The sequence below is a fragment of the Kogia breviceps genome, chromosome 15 (genome assembly GCF_026419965.1).
Source record: "Kogia breviceps isolate mKogBre1 chromosome 15, mKogBre1 haplotype 1, whole genome shotgun sequence".
In the NCBI taxonomy this organism is placed as follows: Eukaryota; Metazoa; Chordata; class Mammalia; order Artiodactyla; family Physeteridae; genus Kogia; species Kogia breviceps.
The window spans coordinates 1,418,372-1,435,487 of record NC_081324.1 but is presented as its reverse complement, the minus strand read 5'-3'; the positions used below and the strand labels follow the sequence as shown (position 1 = coordinate 1,435,487).

Below are 17,116 nucleotides of genomic sequence, written 5' to 3'. Positions count from 1 at the left end.
CAGGCAGAGCAGGGCAGTTTGCGTGTCACCCTCAGGGGTGGCAGTTCTGGGCTCTTCACCATCCATCGTCTGTAAACAGGTGTGGACACGCCAAGTCCAGTTGGTGGATGTCCAGCGCTGAAGGCGGGCCCTTCCGCCCTCAGCCAACTAGGACTGCGCATGGAAATATTTCCATCTGAGGGGCATTTATTCAATCATTTCGTCATTTATCCAGAAGATGGTTTGTCTCTCCTCTGAACATAGATCTTGCAAAGTGCTGTGAGTTCTTGACATCGGGGAAATACAGGCTATTTGCAGTGACCAGCCCTGCGCACAGGGTAAATATTCCCTGGACCTGACTGCAGATTTCCCACGTGCTGGTTAGAGGAGATGGAAGAGCCCGCAGGATGAGAGGGTTAGAGAGACAGGGGAGAACGTTCCAGACAGCCGACATGGCGCTAGTCCAGGTGCAGAAGCATCTGGAACTAACAGAACGAGAAAATAAATGAACACATGAGAACGATGAGGACTTAGGTGGAAAATTACTGAAGGGCCTCAGACCAGCCCACACGGGGGTGATTCTCCTCGGCTCCCCTCCCCGCCTCCTCTCTCCCCCAACCTGCTTTAGTCACTTCCTGGTTTCTCTTGCCCTCCGCCCTTAAGTGGAGAGTTTTCTCAAAGGTTTGCTCCGAGCCTTCTTCTTTATTGGTGTTCTCAGCTCACAGTTTATGCCAGTGACTCCCCAGATCTATTTCTCCATCTCTAATTTCTACCCAAGGACAGAGTGTACATATTTTGGTCAACAGCCCTGGGGCAGGGGCCCCAAACGAGCCCCAGGTCAAAGCTGTCCTCTGCCCTCAGCAGCCCCTGGTCGTTACCGATGCCCCGTGCCCCACATCTGGGGTCGCAACCTCAGAGGTGCCTCAGTGGCTTTTTCTGCTGCCCAAACTCCACCCCTTATCGGCGACGGCATCCTCTTCCCGCTAGAAAACCTTCTCACGTCATCCTTGCCTTTCCTCATTACCGCCAACATTTTGGTTTACCCCCCTCCACCAAAAAGAGAGTGGAATATCTGAGAATGTTTTTCTTACTTCTGAAGGATTATACATGTTCCTAATTAGCCACCTGGAATATCTTTGTACATAAAATCCATTCCAAAAGAAGTATTTTTTATGTCACAAAATTTTCAATATGCACAGAGGGAAGAATTTCTGGGAAATCTGATGTGATGAAGAGAGAAGGGTCTAGAATGAAGGGCCGCAGGGAGGGACTTTTGCACTCACAGGCACCGATGCACATCTGTGAGCTGCTGGGGGAAACGACAGACAAAAGCATCAGTAATGCCCGTTGTAGGGCCTTTGCACCAGCGGGAAGCCATTGACCCGCTGACTACAGTCCTCGCAGTGTGCTGGAGCGACTCTACGTCTTAAATAATGGTCACAGTCACGGAACCAAAAAACTAAGACAATAAACAGTGTTTGTGTAATGCTGGTGAATGCACGATCCCACATGTGATGGACACACAAGTGTACAAATGTGCACACACACTTCTTCCATTGGAGCACGTAACAACTGTGTGCACACGTCAGCGTGTGCGTCTGCACGTCTGTGCGCACACACATCAGCGTGCGTCTGTGCGTACACACGTCAGCGTGTGTCTGCGTGTCTGTGCGTGCACACGTCAGCGTGCGTCTGCACATGCACCCGTCAGCGTGCGTCTGTGCGTCTGTGTGTGCACACGTCAGCGTGTGCGTCTGTGCGTACACACGTCAGTGTGCGTCTGTGCGTACACACGTCAGCGTGTGCGTCTGCGCGTCTGTGAGTACACACGTCAGTGTGTGCGTCTGCGTGTCTGTGCGTGCACACGTCAGCGTGCGTCTGCACGTGCACACGTCAGCGTGCGTCTGTGCGTCTGTGTGCACATGTCAGCGTGTGCGTCTGTGCGTACACACGTCAGTGTGCGTCTGTGCATACACACATCAGCGTGTGCGTCTGCGCGTCTGTGCGTACACACGTCAGCGTGCGTCTGTGCATACACACGTCAGCGTGCGTCTGTGCGTCTGTGTGTGCGCACGTCAGCGTGTGTGTGTCTACATGTATATGTGCCACATGCTGGGTCTCTGTCTATGTCTGTGTGTGTACCTGTGTGTGTCTGTGTGCACGTGTCTACCTGTGTGCACACCCGTGTGCATGTGCCTCGGGAAGTGGTGGTGAGGGCTGGCTCACGAGTACCTGAACTTGCTGACTTGTGTACCAATGCCTTGTGTGAAAATGTCTCCAGATAAAAGGGGAAAACAAGAGAGGACTGAAAAAGGAAGGAATTAGGCTTCGTACCATAGAAACAAGTCTCCTGCAGTACAAACACACCGTCCACCAGATGAGTAAAAGCCACAGCAGAGACTCTACCGCCTTTGGAAAGACCCATTTTTATTCTTCCCCTGTCCGCTCGCGCTGAGAGGCGGCGAGGGATCATTACGGCGGCGCAGCCGCACGGGGTGTTGCTCGTGCATCCGTGTGCTGCCTGAGTGAGTTGTGGTGTTTGGGTTGTAGACGGTGTTCAATCACCGAGGCTGCTTATGATGGATCAATGAACAGGAACTCATTACATCCTGACCAAAACTAGCCACAGGAAGGGACGCCCACTTAGGCGTATGGGGGCAAAATTATATATTGGTTTTTGCTGTTGTTTCATTTCACAAAACTGCAAAAGTCCAGGCAACGTTTTGTCAGTAAAAAACAATAAAGAATATGAAAAGCCCATCTTCACAGAACATTGGACATTGCAAAGCAACCCACAGCTATTATGGGATATATCAAAACTGACACGTAAAACTTTGGCTGGTGATTGAACCATATCTCACGGGGACAGCTCAGCCCCATCCCCTCCGCCCGGATGGAGCTGCACGTCCAGAAGGACCGGGGCCAGGGGTTTATGAGCTTAATTGAATTGGTGGTATTTGGGTGACTGAAAAAAATTGGTGACATCGCAAAACTGGTCATTAGATCTTCAGGAACAGAGAGACTGTTAACTCCACAGGGACCTAAAGGAATAGCGTGGATTAGAAGCGATGTTAATTTCGTTCACGCATCTTTTATAGAAAGCAGTAGTGCTTGCGAATCCATTGTTAATGTATTTGCTACTCGCGGTCTCTTACCTTTTACAAACCTAACGGACTGACACGCACCTTGGTTCTAATGTCATCAAAAATGCAAGTATTTCTTGAAAACAGGAAAATGACTCCTGCGTCTTCTCTCTGACTTACACCTTGATGGTATAAATTCTATGAGTTTTAATATCACTTTCTGTCTCTCTTATATTGCACCAATAACTGTGTGTGTGTAAAAACCGTAGCCAATTAAATCAGGAAGAAATAATTCATAACATTGTTGTTCCTGTGCTGCTCACAAGTACGAGACAAACGAATGCATGAAAAGCCAAATAGGGGTCAATCCTAAGCCACAGATGGGCCATAAAGCCCTATTATGCACAACTGACGCCCCCAGAATTCCCATCGGCGCACCTAAATAATATCGGATCGGGCTCTTCACGTGTATTATACTGCTGAACATCTGTTTCCAGGGTTCTGAGAGACTGTATTTAAAACCTAAGGGTTTGGTATTAAGGGAAATCATTAACACGTTTCTTGGCACCTAGCCAGCAGGGACAGGGCGTCACCTGAGGATGACAAGGTTTCTTCATCTCCCACGTCATCGTGAACGATGCCTGGAGCAATTCCGAAGCGTGGCTGTAAGAATACGCCCTTCCTCTGAAAGGCAGAGCTGGGCACAGGGATGACGGGGCGATCTCCCGTGCAGCTGGTGTGGAGCTGGACCCAAGGGCGCTGGAGGTCAGTGGAAACCCCAGTCATAAACTCACCATCACCTGGGGCTCTCCTAGTTCTTAAAACCAATCCTGTTGCATTCATAGGCAATCGAAATGTTTCAGTGAATTCTAAAAGCCGAAAAGATCTCCATTGACATCCCTCAGACACTTGCGGTAGAGGTTTACAACCGTGGTCCTGAAATCGATTTCCACTTCTCTGAGCAGGACCCCATCTCCCCTTAGTCTCGTTGGAGAAAAAGTGTCTAGATGGTTCAGGTATCGTTTTGGTCTCGGTTTTCTTTGACTGCACAGAGAAACTCACCCTCATGGGAGGTAAAACTTCTCAAGATGGAGCAGGAAGGAAGAGAGTGTGGCATAGACACTGGCTTTTCTCTCTCTCTTCCAACTGTTAGGCTGATTTAAATATGCAGGTGCCACCGCACGTATACGGATGCGTTGGGCCCCTCCGATACGACCGCTGCAGACTTCAGATACGATGCATTTCTTCTTGTTTTGTTTCCAGATTTATAAAGCATTTTTATTTTGGTTTTAACTTAGGGGAAACTCAAGAAGATACAGGGTAGTTGCTTATCCAGCACAGAAGTGGATTCCCTATTTAAACATTCTGGGAAGTGCTGTATGACAGGAAACGTCCCTCCAGGAAACAGCATAATGGGTCCCCAGCAGAAGCTCTGTGGAGAACGTTAGTAAATGAGAAGCACCCCCCAGTTTTTGTTTGTAGCTAGTGAGTACCACGAATGGCCTGTGCTTCCTCTTTCGTCCTGGGTATGGTTTGTCACTTGGCTCCGTTCTGAGGGCGTTTAGGCATTTACGTTGTGATTTGCATCCTGACTTCTCAGTGCCGAGGCAGGAAAGCGACAGGGAGCTCGGGTCCTGCAGGAGAGCATCATGGCCACAGAGAGTGATGGAATGATCTCATTTCAGCCCTTTTCTTAGACAACAGAGAGCGCTCTATGAAGATTGATACAGAAGTGCGGAGCTTCCTTGGCTGGACCATCAAATGGATTGATATTATTCTCCAGTGGAGGATGAAGACAGAGTAACCGTTATCAGACTCAATACACAGGCTGGTCAGGAGCGGGAAACCATCCCGCGTCACTGATTATAGGAACGTTTCATGACTGTCATGCGAGTTTAGTAGTGCAGTGTCGCGGGCAGGCTACTGGGCCAGAAATTCTCTATTTGTAAGAAAAGGAAAGGCTGCCTGTCAGCCCAGCGCCCAGAAAGGAGCCCCCGATAGATAAAAGGGCAGAGGACCAGGCTGGCGATTTGCAAGCCGCAGGAAGCTTGAACGCATTTGCATCTTGTTCATAGAACACGTGTGGCTCGATGCCAGGGGCTGGGGCCTCTGCGTGTTTAGCTCTCTGACAGGTACTTGCAGGGTGAGGAGACCTCGGTGCGGTCGGAGTGGTCGTCTGGGGGGAGGAGGAATCGCGTCTATTCTGAAAGACGGCTACGATGGGTCGACCCCTTACAGTTGCGTTTCATTCATTCTTCTCACACGTGGGTGAACACGCTCATACACACACAAGTGCGCAAGAAATGAACGCTCCTTCACTGTGAATGGAAAACTGAGGCTCACGGAGCAGCTCAGGGCACAAGGGGACACGCTGCCTCTGACGCCCGCTGGGGGAGGGGTAAGGTGGTCATTCCCCGCGTGGCGTGACCGGGGCCCCCCAGGGCCTGTCCCTGGCCCCCATCCTAACCAGCCAGGCCCCGATTCCCGCTTTTGATGCAGAGCGATCATTCTTTCATTTTCACCTCCTAACCCTTGTGACAGGCAGCTACCCCCCACGGAAAGCAGGCGGTGCGTGGGCTGTGTCACCTCCCAATGAAACAGCGTGACAGCGGGGGTCCTGATGCTACCGAACCGCTGTGGCCAGGCATATAAGCATCTTTTCTGTTTTCCAAGGAAGTGTGGGTGCAGGGAGAAAAGTCTTCCTGGGAACTCCCAGGACAGCAGTCCTGTGAGTCCCCAACACGTAGAGCAGACCCACATGCACGACCAACACTCGCCGAGTCAGTCATTATTTCCCAGGACGAGATCAAGAAAAACGCTGGCGGTCCGCGTGGAGGAGGCGGCGAGAGCGCAGGGGGAGGCTGATCCCGGGGCTGGGAGACTTCGCGCCGCAGAGAGCCGTGTGCGGAGCTGCTGAGATGGGCCCAGGGGGTCACGGCCCTCGTCCGACGCGTGCTGAGAAACGGAGCCCTACTGTCTGCCACGTGGACTCGAGATTGCAGGGTGGCCACAGCAGAGCATCGCGAGTGGGGGTGCGCTGGGCAGACGCGGACGCTGCGGGCGGAGGGCGTGGAGGCGGGGGGGCTTCAACCAGCTCTTGGGTGGCATCAGCCAGACCCGCCGAGGGACCCGGAGGACGGAGATGAGGGGAAGGCAAAGCGAGGTGACCAGGGACTGAGCAAGGGACTCTTGGAATTCTGGCCAATAACTGAGGGGCGGAGAGGGGCTTGTGGGCCTACAGGCCGGGAAGCAAGGGCAGCCCAGGCAGCATCCACTTGATCCCAGAAGCGAGACACCCGCCTCCACCAACTAAGAATAAACACACATCCTAGAGACGGTCATACAGAGAAAGAGAAAGATCCGATGATATCGCTTATATGCAGAATCTTAAAAAAAAAAAAAAAATGACACAAATGAACTTATCTACAAAACAGAAACAGACTCACAGACTTAGAGAACGAACTTATGGTTACCAGGGGCGAAGGGTGGGGAGGGATAGTTAGGGAGTTTCGGATTGACACGTACACACTGTTGTATTTGAAATGCTTAACCAACAAGGACCTACTGTCGAGCACAGGGAACTCTGCTCAAGATTCTGTAACAACTTACACGGGAAAAGAACTTGAAAAAGAAGAGATACGTGTACGTGTGTAACTGAATCACTCTGCTGTACACCTGAAACTAACACAACATTGGAAATCAACTACACTCCAATGTAAAACAAAAAGTTTTAAAAGTATATTAAAAAAAAAAAAAAAAGAAAACACGCACAGCTAAGCAAAATGTACAACTCCCTACCTGATACTCCAGGTTTTGGTAAACAGGACAAGTTGTGTACTTTCTGACAAACCGAAATCCAATTACTATAAGATAATTATAACCTTTGTTCCAATCAAGTCTAAACTTTCATCTACCAATTAGTATATGTGATGGAACTAAGCTCTCTGAGCTGGCATTTCCAACTAATTTCCACATGTTAAAACAAGGAAAATCAATGTGCAGCGTACTTCTACAATTAAATAATTAAAGGACAGAATTATTATAAGAAGAGACTTTTGACATTGAATGGAAATCAAGAACAGACTTCCAAATAATTGGGAAATGATTTTCCAGTTCTCTGGCACATTTTTGACAAAGATGGTTGTTCAGATGACGTGAGAAGCTGTAGGATTCTAATCCTGTTTGGTATAAATTTGGTGAACTGTGTCAATATTTTCATTCATGCCTTAAAATTTTCTGGGTGGCATTTAATTTAAAAAGACAACATTCTCTTTGGGTTTAAGATGTGATTTGATTTCATCAGACATTCTTTTTTTTCTTTTAACAGTACGCGGGCCTCTCACCGTCGAGGCCTCTCCCGTTGCGGAGCACAGGCTCCAGACGCGCAGGCTCAGCGGCCACGGCTCACGGGCCCAGCCGCTCCGCGGCACGTGGGATCCTCCCGGACCGGGGCACGAACCCGCGTCCCCTGCATCGGCAGGCGGACTCTCAACCACTGCGCCACGAGGGAAGCCCTAAACATTCTTTAAATTATTACTGCTTAAAAAAAAAGGAAAAAGTCCTCTTTATTTCCTTTAAGTTTTAGCAGTATTTCCATTATATAATTAATTCCTTTCGTGGAAATTCAGTTGTGTATATCCATTCATTTCTGCAAAAATATCTTTTTTCTCCCTACATCCTTGTAGAGTACTACAATGTACTTTTGGCTAGAAAGTATGGCTCGCCTCTAGAATACAGCAAAACACTCCACATACCAACAAAAATACAGATGATTTCTTCTTCAAAGATTTTCCAAAATTAGGTTTGCATTCATACAGCCAATACCGTATAATCAATATTTCTAAAGAGATTTGACTTCGAGAACAAATGAAGTGTGTTCTCTGGGGCAAAGCAGGTGAGTCCGATTTTAAACAACGGTGGTGGTTTATCTGTACGACGCTACAGCCTACGGGTGCCTGACCTAATGCCCTTTATAATTTGACATCGGTAATTTAGTTTGATACTGATTTCTAAAACGCATTGTAAAGGAGGATTTTCCTATTCACAACCTATAGAGTTATTTGCTTAACTGAGGCATATACTGAAATTTACCAAGTGAGTTTGTTAAATATCCAGATAGTCATAAAGTTTCATTGCACTGATGGATTCACCAGCACGAGTCTTCGTGCCGTATCTTACATCCGGCTCTGTTCCCGGATGTAGTGTCCGTTCCTCAAGCCACGGCGGACGGGCTCAAGCGTCGGCTGGACCCAGAAGGGAGGATGCCCGGCCGTGTTCCACGCTGACTTCGTTACGCTGCGTGTGGCCCCAACCTTCCCCCAGCACGAGACCCTGTCCTCTTGAATCAGCATCCTTGCCGGACCGCTCTGTTCCTCTCCCCCCAAAACCCCGGGGCAGACTTCTCTCCAGGCTCCCGGGACAGAGGGAAGTCCGCTCCTCCACTAACGTCTTCCCATCAAGGTTATGGCCGCCCGCTTATCCTTCCTTTCCCTCAAAGCCGGCCCTTTTCATTTAAAGACATTACTTTAGCTCTAGGAAAAGTAACCTAGAAGTTTATCCTTTTTGCTCTTTGCCTTCTTATTATAATAATTCTCTGGCTGAGTCAAGCAAGGGCCACGCATTCGGGAGCTTCAAAGAACACACCAAACTGAGGACTGCTAAACCCTGGGTCTGTCTCACCGTGTCTGGGGTGTCGTCTACTCGCCCCTTTAAGAATCTGTTTGCAGGAGGCGTCTTGTGTCCTGAGAGAAGAGGGAGTTGCGTTAACAAGGCACCGAGTAAAGGGGGCGAACGTTTTAGGGAAAGGAAGGCGACTGGGTGCCCCAGCCCCGCCCCGTGCACCCAAGTCCTAAGGAAAACCCAGCAGGCTTTTCCACGAGAAGAGAGACGCACAGGAGCATGGACGCTCCCCGGGTCCCGAGAATCTGGCAGCAGGAGGCCTGGGTGCAGGGCTCTGCACGACTCCAGGGCAGTGGAAGGCTGGGCTGGTCAGGGCGGCACTGCCAGCAGCCCGAGACCGGCACCGGCACAGAACGGCCCCAGGAGCACGGGGCGCGGGCCCTGCAGCCCTTCTTGCTCCGGCAGGGCGGCTGGTGGCCACTCACAGGGGACGGGGGGGGGGGGAGTGGGGCTCCCGGGAAAATCACTGACTGCGGGACGTCCCTGGGAGGAAACAGGCATCATCTGCGGGTGAACCAGGATCCCGGGCTCCAGCACAGTCGGCGCTGCCCGGGAAGCCAGGCCCACGGCAGGAGCGGGGCCGGGGGGTCCCAGGCTCTCCAGCCGTGTCCGCCGCCTTCCGGCCTCGGGGACTCAGCAGTCACAGCAAGGCCTGGAGCGGGCCTCACTGAGTCTGAGCGGGACACCCCTGGCGAAAGCGCAGAGCAGAAAAAGACAGCGATTCACAGAGCTGGGCTGTCACCAGCTGCGTCCCCAGCACCTCGCCAGGGCACCGGAAAACACGGAAGAAGTCAGGAGGTTTGGGGAACTGCCTTCGCTGACTCCCCTTGTGGCCCCCACGGTGATGAAATAATCCCCACCGACTCACCTAAGGCAGGTGTATTTATTGTATTTAACGTTTCAAACTGTGCAAGGGACCCTGGCAGGAAAAGCGTCACCTCCTCCAGGAGCGAGCAGGGCTCGTCACGGGCCAGGGAAGGTACGAGGGCGCACAGGCAGGGGCCGATGGCTGAGCGCCTCCATGGAATCGGGCCGCAAGAGAGTCCCGGGCCGACCTGGGTCACAGTTTCTGACCGAGGCCGCGCTGCCCCGCCGGGCACGTGGGAGCAAGTCAACTCCTAGGTGACTTCACAGGCCCCGGCGGGAGGGCACAGCCACCTGTGCCCACCCTGGGCGACGGTACCTAGAGAAGGCTGAGGTTCCCGGCTCCTAAGGCTGCTCCCCGGGCAGGGAGACTTGACCGCAGGAGAACCAGTCGGATGCGAACGTCGGACACGGGAAAGTTTTGCCGACTTGAATTATAGGAGGACTGAGGAAGAGGCGGAGCGGACTCCTTAGGGACTGGATCTTAACATTTCACGTCCTCTTAACCCTTCTGCAGTCAGGCGGGGTTTTGGACAACCCCTGCCCTCTGGGAATGCACTTACAGGTCCAAAGCCTGAAGATTAAGCCCTGGCTTTGCTGTGGGCTTTCCTGAGCTGCCAAGATGGAAGTCACGCGCAGCCAGCCGCGCTTGCTGTAGGGGACGTCGAGCTGGTGACACTTCACTGTCCGCTGCAGCCCTCCCGGGATCTCCTGGCTACACGGCTCTCTGCAACCCAGGAGTTCTTGGGGGAGATGCACAGCGTCCCCTCGAGGCAGGGCCGGGTCTGCCTCACTTCCCCAAACCCCTGTGTCCCCTGAGTGCCCGGCGGAGGGAGAGCACTTCACAGGGTCCTGTGCAGGGAGTGTCCAGCTAGTTAGCCAGCATGGGGTCCTCGTCCCTTTGCTGCAGCCTTGGGCTTAGCTGGACCCACGTGGATCCCCTACCTGCCCCCTGAGCTCTGGTTGGCTCGGCCGGGGGGCAGTCACTGACCTCACAGAGGTGGGAGCAGCTCTCCCATCCTCTGAGCCCCTGGGGTTCCTGGATCAGTCAGTGTTCTCCAGAGAAAGAGAACCCGTAGGGTGTACGTATGTACATGTGTCTATAAAAGGTGTATATATAAAAGGAGAGACAGCTAGATAGACAGAGATGGAGAGGGAGACCGTGGAGGCTGGAAGTCTGAAGTCTGTAGGACAGGCCGGCAGGCTGGAGACCCAGAAAAGAGCTGATTTGCTGCCCGAGTCAGAATCCACAGGGCACAGTTACAGTGGAAATAAAGATGGGAAGTAGCGTTTCTTGTGAAGCCACTGTGTGCCAAGCCCCCAGGGCACGGCGCCCTGGAAGGCCAGCTCCGATAGGGTTCATCCTACCGCCTGGCCCTGGAGCGGGTGGTGGGCTTGTCCAAGCCTCCATCCTCAACCTCGGGGTCTTCTGGGGGGAAGATGGAGGGAGGAGCCTGCAGAGCTCAGGGTACAGTGCATGACACAGCGGGCAACCGGCTGTCCTGTCCTCCCTTTACATTGTTTGAAGCTTCCCAGAACCTATAGAATAAATAGCATCACAGCCTCACTAAGAGCATGACCCTCAAAGCCCTCAAAGGAAAATGCAGCCCGGCAACCAGGGATGAGCGTCCTGACTTCAGACCCAGGCTGGTCACAGGGATGCCATCGACCACGGAGACAGGGCGGAGCCGTCCCCAGCGGGTCAGTAACCAGCTGCCACCCAGACAGGAGCCTCGGGAAATCACCGTGTTTACATCAGAACAGGAAGCGAGTCAGCGGGACTTCTGCCTGATATCTGCCGCCTCATGGAAAGGCACTTCCCAAACCAGCCTCCAAGAAGAAATGTGGCTGTCTGGGAATATTGCGAACTTTAAGAGTCATGAGAAGGGCCTCATCTTGGTCTTTGCAACAACAAAAATTAATCCGTAAGTTAAATTGGCCTTTAGCGAGCACCTTTCCTGCTGGGCGCGTGCTGGACAGAGGCTGCCTGGATGCAAATGCTGGATACAGAGGCTGCCTGGATGCAAATGCTGGATACTGAGGCTGCGTGGATGCAAATGCTGGATACAGAGGCTGCCTGGATGCAAATGCTGGATACTGAGGCTGCGTGGATGCAAATGCTGGATACTGAGGCTGCCTGGATGCAAATGCTGGATACTGAGGCTGCCTGGATGCAAATGCTGGATACAGAGGCTGCCTGGATGCAAATGAAAAAGGAAAAGCTTCAAGGAGATGCTGCTGTTCTTCATCCAGAAGAAACCTGAATTGGGGTCGGTTGTTTTCTGGTAAGACTTGAGAAAAGACTAAGTGTGAGTGGCCGATTTTGTGTCAGACTTGCACTGTTCCGCACGATAAATACAGTTTCTCCTTCCCATCGCTGCTACCTGCCCGGCTGGTTTCCTCCACACTCGTGGGACACGGTTTCAGTGCAGCCCTGGGAGTGGACGTGAGTGACCGGTGGCCGGCTTTGTCCCCGCAGAGCACAGATGTTACAGAGACAGGTATGAGCCAACCCTGGGTTTAGGTGAATATCACTGATTCTGGAATGGGAAACTAACAAGACTATTAAGAATCAGGTGGGTGCCAGCAGTGGTTTTCCAAGGCAAAATAGTGCTGGGTTCTGCACATATGCACCAAAGAGGTATTGGACCAGGTCGGGGGTAACTAGAAGGGATGCCAAAGAACAGAGAAGCTTTGCTAAGCCAAGGAAACTTTCAAGACAGGTATTGATCTAAAGCAGGCGGAGGAGTGTCGTTTTCTCAGCCGATCACAGCTAATTGGGAAGTCCCGGAGGAGGCTCGAGCCCCCGGCACTGGGCACCGGGCAGGGCGCATGTTTCTGAGAGAACTCAGGCCTGTAAAGTTCCGTGCGGCTGAAAGAGTAGGTGCAGAGGAAGTGTATGCATCAGTCAATACACAAACACGTGACTCAAGACAGAGAGTTGTGTTTGCTCAGGATGGCGGGTGCAGTGGGTTGAAGTGTGTCCCCAAAAAAGGCACGTTGACATCTCAGCCCCAGTTCTTATGAATGTGAGATTATTTGGAATAGGGTTTTTGCAAATAATCGAGTGAAGCTGAGATCCTTTTTTGATTCCCAGGGCCCTAAATCCAATGTCTGAGTCCTTATTAGAAGCAGGAAATTTGGAGACATACAAGGGATGGTGTGATGAGGGAGGGAGATGTTGCAGCCACGCTACCACAAGGCAAAGGGTGTCAAGGACCCTGGAAACTGGAGAGCCTGGAGGATCCTCCCCTAGAGACTTGGAGCCCCGCCAGTGCCTTGATCTCAGACTTCCGGCCTACGGAGCCACAAGAGAAAAGACGTCTATGGGGTAAAGCCCCTTGGTTTGCGGTAATTTATCACGACGTCCCGCACGAACGCGTGAAGGGACCTCCACCATCAGCCTGTTTCTTCAGAAGGCGCCAGGCTGTTTCCTCTGTTCTTTGTAAGGAATCGATGTACCCATTTCACAGAATCAGTGCAGAGGCAGCGGCCCTTCCCCCGGCCAGCGAGTAACTCGACTCCGTGTCCCCTTGGGCGAGATTCAACGCCGCTGGGAACGTCAGGACTAGAAGCTGACCGGACCCATCTGTGTCCTCGACCTCACGCCACAGGACCTAACACGTCTCTGTATCCATGTGGGATGACTCGGGATCACGGCAGCTTCTTGCAGTGACACTCCTGCTGGTTCAAGGACTGAACGGGAGTCCTTCAACCTCCCCGTTGGACCCCTCTTGGTGAAACCTGACACCACATGGTGACTCTCGAGAAATATGGGCCACCGCACCATTCCCATTTAAGACAGAAAAGAAAAAGAAGAAAAAGGAAAGAAATAGAAGCAATCTGGTCTCAAGGGACCTCGCTGGGAGGATATTTTCCGTGGGAGACAAGCCACTATCCGTCTCCCCTTTACAGAGTGTCAGGGCTGCTTGGCTTGATGGTGATGTGATGCCCCCGGGTTGCTTCCCCACGTCCACTGAAAATGAGTGATGGCGCGGGACAGCCATCGCACGCGGCTGGGCCTGTGGCGGGAGCTTGGCTGGCCTGGCCCTTGGAACAAAAATGAAAAAAAAAAACCCAACTGTTTTAAAAATAATGGAGCTCCCTGGGAAAAATATACTTCATGACTCGCTTTGTGGGAACTATTTATTTCTGTCTGTTAGTGAAAGGGGTTTATCACGCCTGGTGCCTTTCTCCACACCAAAACCCAAACCTTGCAATCTATACAGAGGAAAAAACTCACTGAAATACAGGTGCATACATATATACATTTATAAACAGACGCATGTATACAGACACATGTACATACACACAAATACCTACACACACATGTACATACGCCCACATATACACACACAGATATATATATATACATACACAGATGTACACGCATATACTTATAGACATAAATACACACATATACATGCACAATACATATAAACGTACACGTACGTACACCTGCACACACACATATGTACACAGATGTACATGCATATATGTACACACATCCACATGCACACACACATGTGATTGCTCGGCTGTTTATGCATGTTTACAGGCTCAGCGCCCTGCTCCTCCCGGGGGCACGGAGTGTGAACTGACTCTGGGTACCAGCAACACCTGTAGGGATTTGAAGCCACGAACTCTGAACACAGCTGAGCCTATTCTAACGTCAACCTTTGCTCCCAAGCCTCCTTCCGGGACCAGGCAGTGGAGCAGGATGGAGCCAGGGGGCGGGGCAGGTGAGGCTTGGGGGGGCAGGGGCCCTGCCTCGTCAAGCCAGGAGCACAGGTGGGGACAGGGGATGGATTTGCCTTCGTCGGTTGTCGACCGGACCAGGCACTGTGGCGGTCTTGTCCCACTTCTGAACGTGAAGAATCTGAGGTCCCCGAGGGTAAGGATGCTGCCCTGGGGCACAGGGCCGCAGGCGTGAGGAAAGCAGGCCAGCAGCGGGCGCTGCCTGTGGGGTGACAGGGAGCTGCCGGCTCGGCCATAGTCCCTGTGGCCGAGGGCAGGGCAGGGCGTGGCGCAGAGGGCCAGGCTGCGGAGCTCAGCTCCAGCCCCTCCTAGTGAAGGGCACCGGGCAGCGGCCCCTCCCCGTGGGCCCAGAGGTGACGCTCACACCCAACTCCTACGACTGTCATATGAAGTGCCACCAAGTGTGTTTGCCTCGCCGGCACAGAAGCCAGCCCTGTATCCCAGCCTGGACCAGACTTCTGTTGTCACCACAAAGAAGAGGGCTGGGGCCCTGTGAAATTTTCACAAGAGGCACGTGTGTGTGTGTGTGTGTGTGTACGCGTGCGTGTGTGTATGAGAGAGACAGACAGACAGAGACAGACAGACAGAGAGCTCACAGCTGGGGGGGGGGGGGGGCGGCCTCCTCCTGAGACAGTCTTATCTGGTTGGAATGTCCTCCTCCCCTCTCCCCAGGGAGAGAAGGAGGCAGCCCTTGGAAACACACGCTTATCTCCTCAAATACCTTGTTTTGTGTTCGAGACGAGTGTCTCCGAAGTGACGCACAGCCATTCTGACGTCAGTTCTACACGACAGAGGAAGCAAAGTGTCGTGACGCGGTGTCACGCCAACACCGATCCAGCCAAGTAAGCAGGCGTCCCTTGGCGCCTGGGCCACCTGCAGGGCTGATGCTGGCGGCCGGGGAGGCCTGGCCCATCGCATGCTTATTTTCTGTTCACCTCTCAGCTGACATCAGGGCACGTAACTCCCCACAGAGCCCTGCGGACTAAATGTCTGTCCGCCACGTGTGGACCACAGAGCAAGTCCCAGAGCTGTGAGTGTGCAGAGCTGAGAAATTCACGTTGAATTCTAAGGACAGGGATCTCACCCTGCATCCTATTATTTTTTGAGTATAAAAGGACTATTCCAGCCCGGCACACTTAGCCTCATTGGCAAAATTTTAAAATATGTCGTTTGGACTTGGGGTCGAGAAGGTGGCGTGAGCATAGGCATTTACTCCCTTCCCTCCTGAAACCCGTATTAAATTGGTAGAAAACACGTAAAAGTGCATTTCAAGCTCCCACAGAGAGAACAGGAGACCTGGGGGTTGAAAAGAGTCCCCGGGAGCTCAGGGAGCGGGGCGTGGGTGGAGGGCAGGGGTGGGGGGCACAGGGGCGCAAGCAGGGTGGCGGCAGCGCCCGAGCTCCAGAGCGGCCCCAGCTCCCGAGGAGGAGGGAGACAGAATGTCTGCAGGTGGAGTTTCCCTTTGACATCCCATCGCCTTCTCACACCCAGCGCAGCAGCTCTGCACACACCCAGCCCCTTTCTGTCGTGCTCAATTATCAGCTCAAGGTCACCGGTTAGAAGACCGGCAGCCCTGCTTCTTTGGAGCTGCTCCGGGTCCCCGTGGGCCCATAGCCAGGGGTCTACTTCCACCTGAAGGCTCCTGGGAAGTCGGCTTCCCGGCTGATCCAGGTTGTCAGCAGGAAGTGCTTTGTGGGTGTAGGACTGGGGTTTCTGTTTCCTTGCTGCCTGTCACTGGGGGTCGCTCTCACCTGTGCCCCTGGTGCATGGCCCCCTGACTCCTGAAATCTGGTGCCAGCAGGTGAGTCCTGCTCAAACCAAGAATCTCTCCTGCCTCCCCCTCCACCTCACCTTGCTGACCCCTCCACCCCCCTGCCACTTGTAAGGGCCCACGGGACTCCACTGGGTGCCCCCCAGCCCCGGCTCATCTGGAAGTCCAGATCCCTAGTCACACCTCTGCATCCCTTTGCACACAATACCACTCTTCCTGGCTCCAGGATTAGTGGGGACACTATGCCAGGCCCCAGGATTAACAGGGATACTATCCGCAACTCCAGGATTAGCAGGAAGAGCTCTGAGGGGCCTCACACACCCACTCAGTAGCCAGGCATTTACTCCCCAGGGGAAAAAATCTTCAAATAAATTGAACACAATCTGTCTGGAGATGCACTTCTGGCATCTAGAAGTTCTAAAGCATGGAAGCGACGATTACCAGTGGGGAAGCTCGTGCATGTACATAGAACCCTCAGCCAGCTTTTCCAGTTGCTCTGTGCTCTTAATGAACAGGCAGGAAAGGTTTACCAGGTATTTGTAGAGGAAAGAAAATAATCAAAGGATAGTGGAAATAACTCCTCCAGCTGATGTATGCGTACCTCTGTTTGGAAAGCGACTGTGATGTGTTGGCCCTACATGTGGGTTTTCAAAGAAACAAGCAATTAAAATATTTCAAAATTTCAGTACAAGAATAGAGTCCAAAAGCTCCCCAAGAAAAAGAGAAAATGGTCGCTACAAAAGAATGAATCAGACCATCACTAAATTTCTCTTCATAAACAAAATCTTAGGTAACTGCTTTCAAAATTCTAGAAGAGATGTGCTTTCAACCTAGAGCTCCATACCCAGCTGAACTATCCATCAAGTGTAAGGCAACTTCTCAGGAGGACAACCAGGAATGCACACCTTCCTGCTCCAGGAAGACAAGGCAATGGAGAAACTAAGAAGAAAACTTAGACGGTTGCTAAGGATGGATTCGGCCC

At 52.3% G+C, this 17,116-nt stretch overlaps 1 long non-coding RNA gene across 1 annotated transcript in view; it reads right to left on the bottom strand.

The window, feature by feature from the left end:
• Nucleotides 1–354: 354 nt before the first annotated feature.
• LOC136792687 (uncharacterized) overlaps nt 355–17,116 on the bottom strand; it is a 36,447-nt gene continuing 19,685 nt past the window's right edge. The window contains exon 3 of the long non-coding RNA XR_010836842.1: nt 355–464. This is a non-coding gene — a long non-coding RNA (uncharacterized lncRNA). The remainder of the gene's footprint in view (nt 465–17,116) is intronic.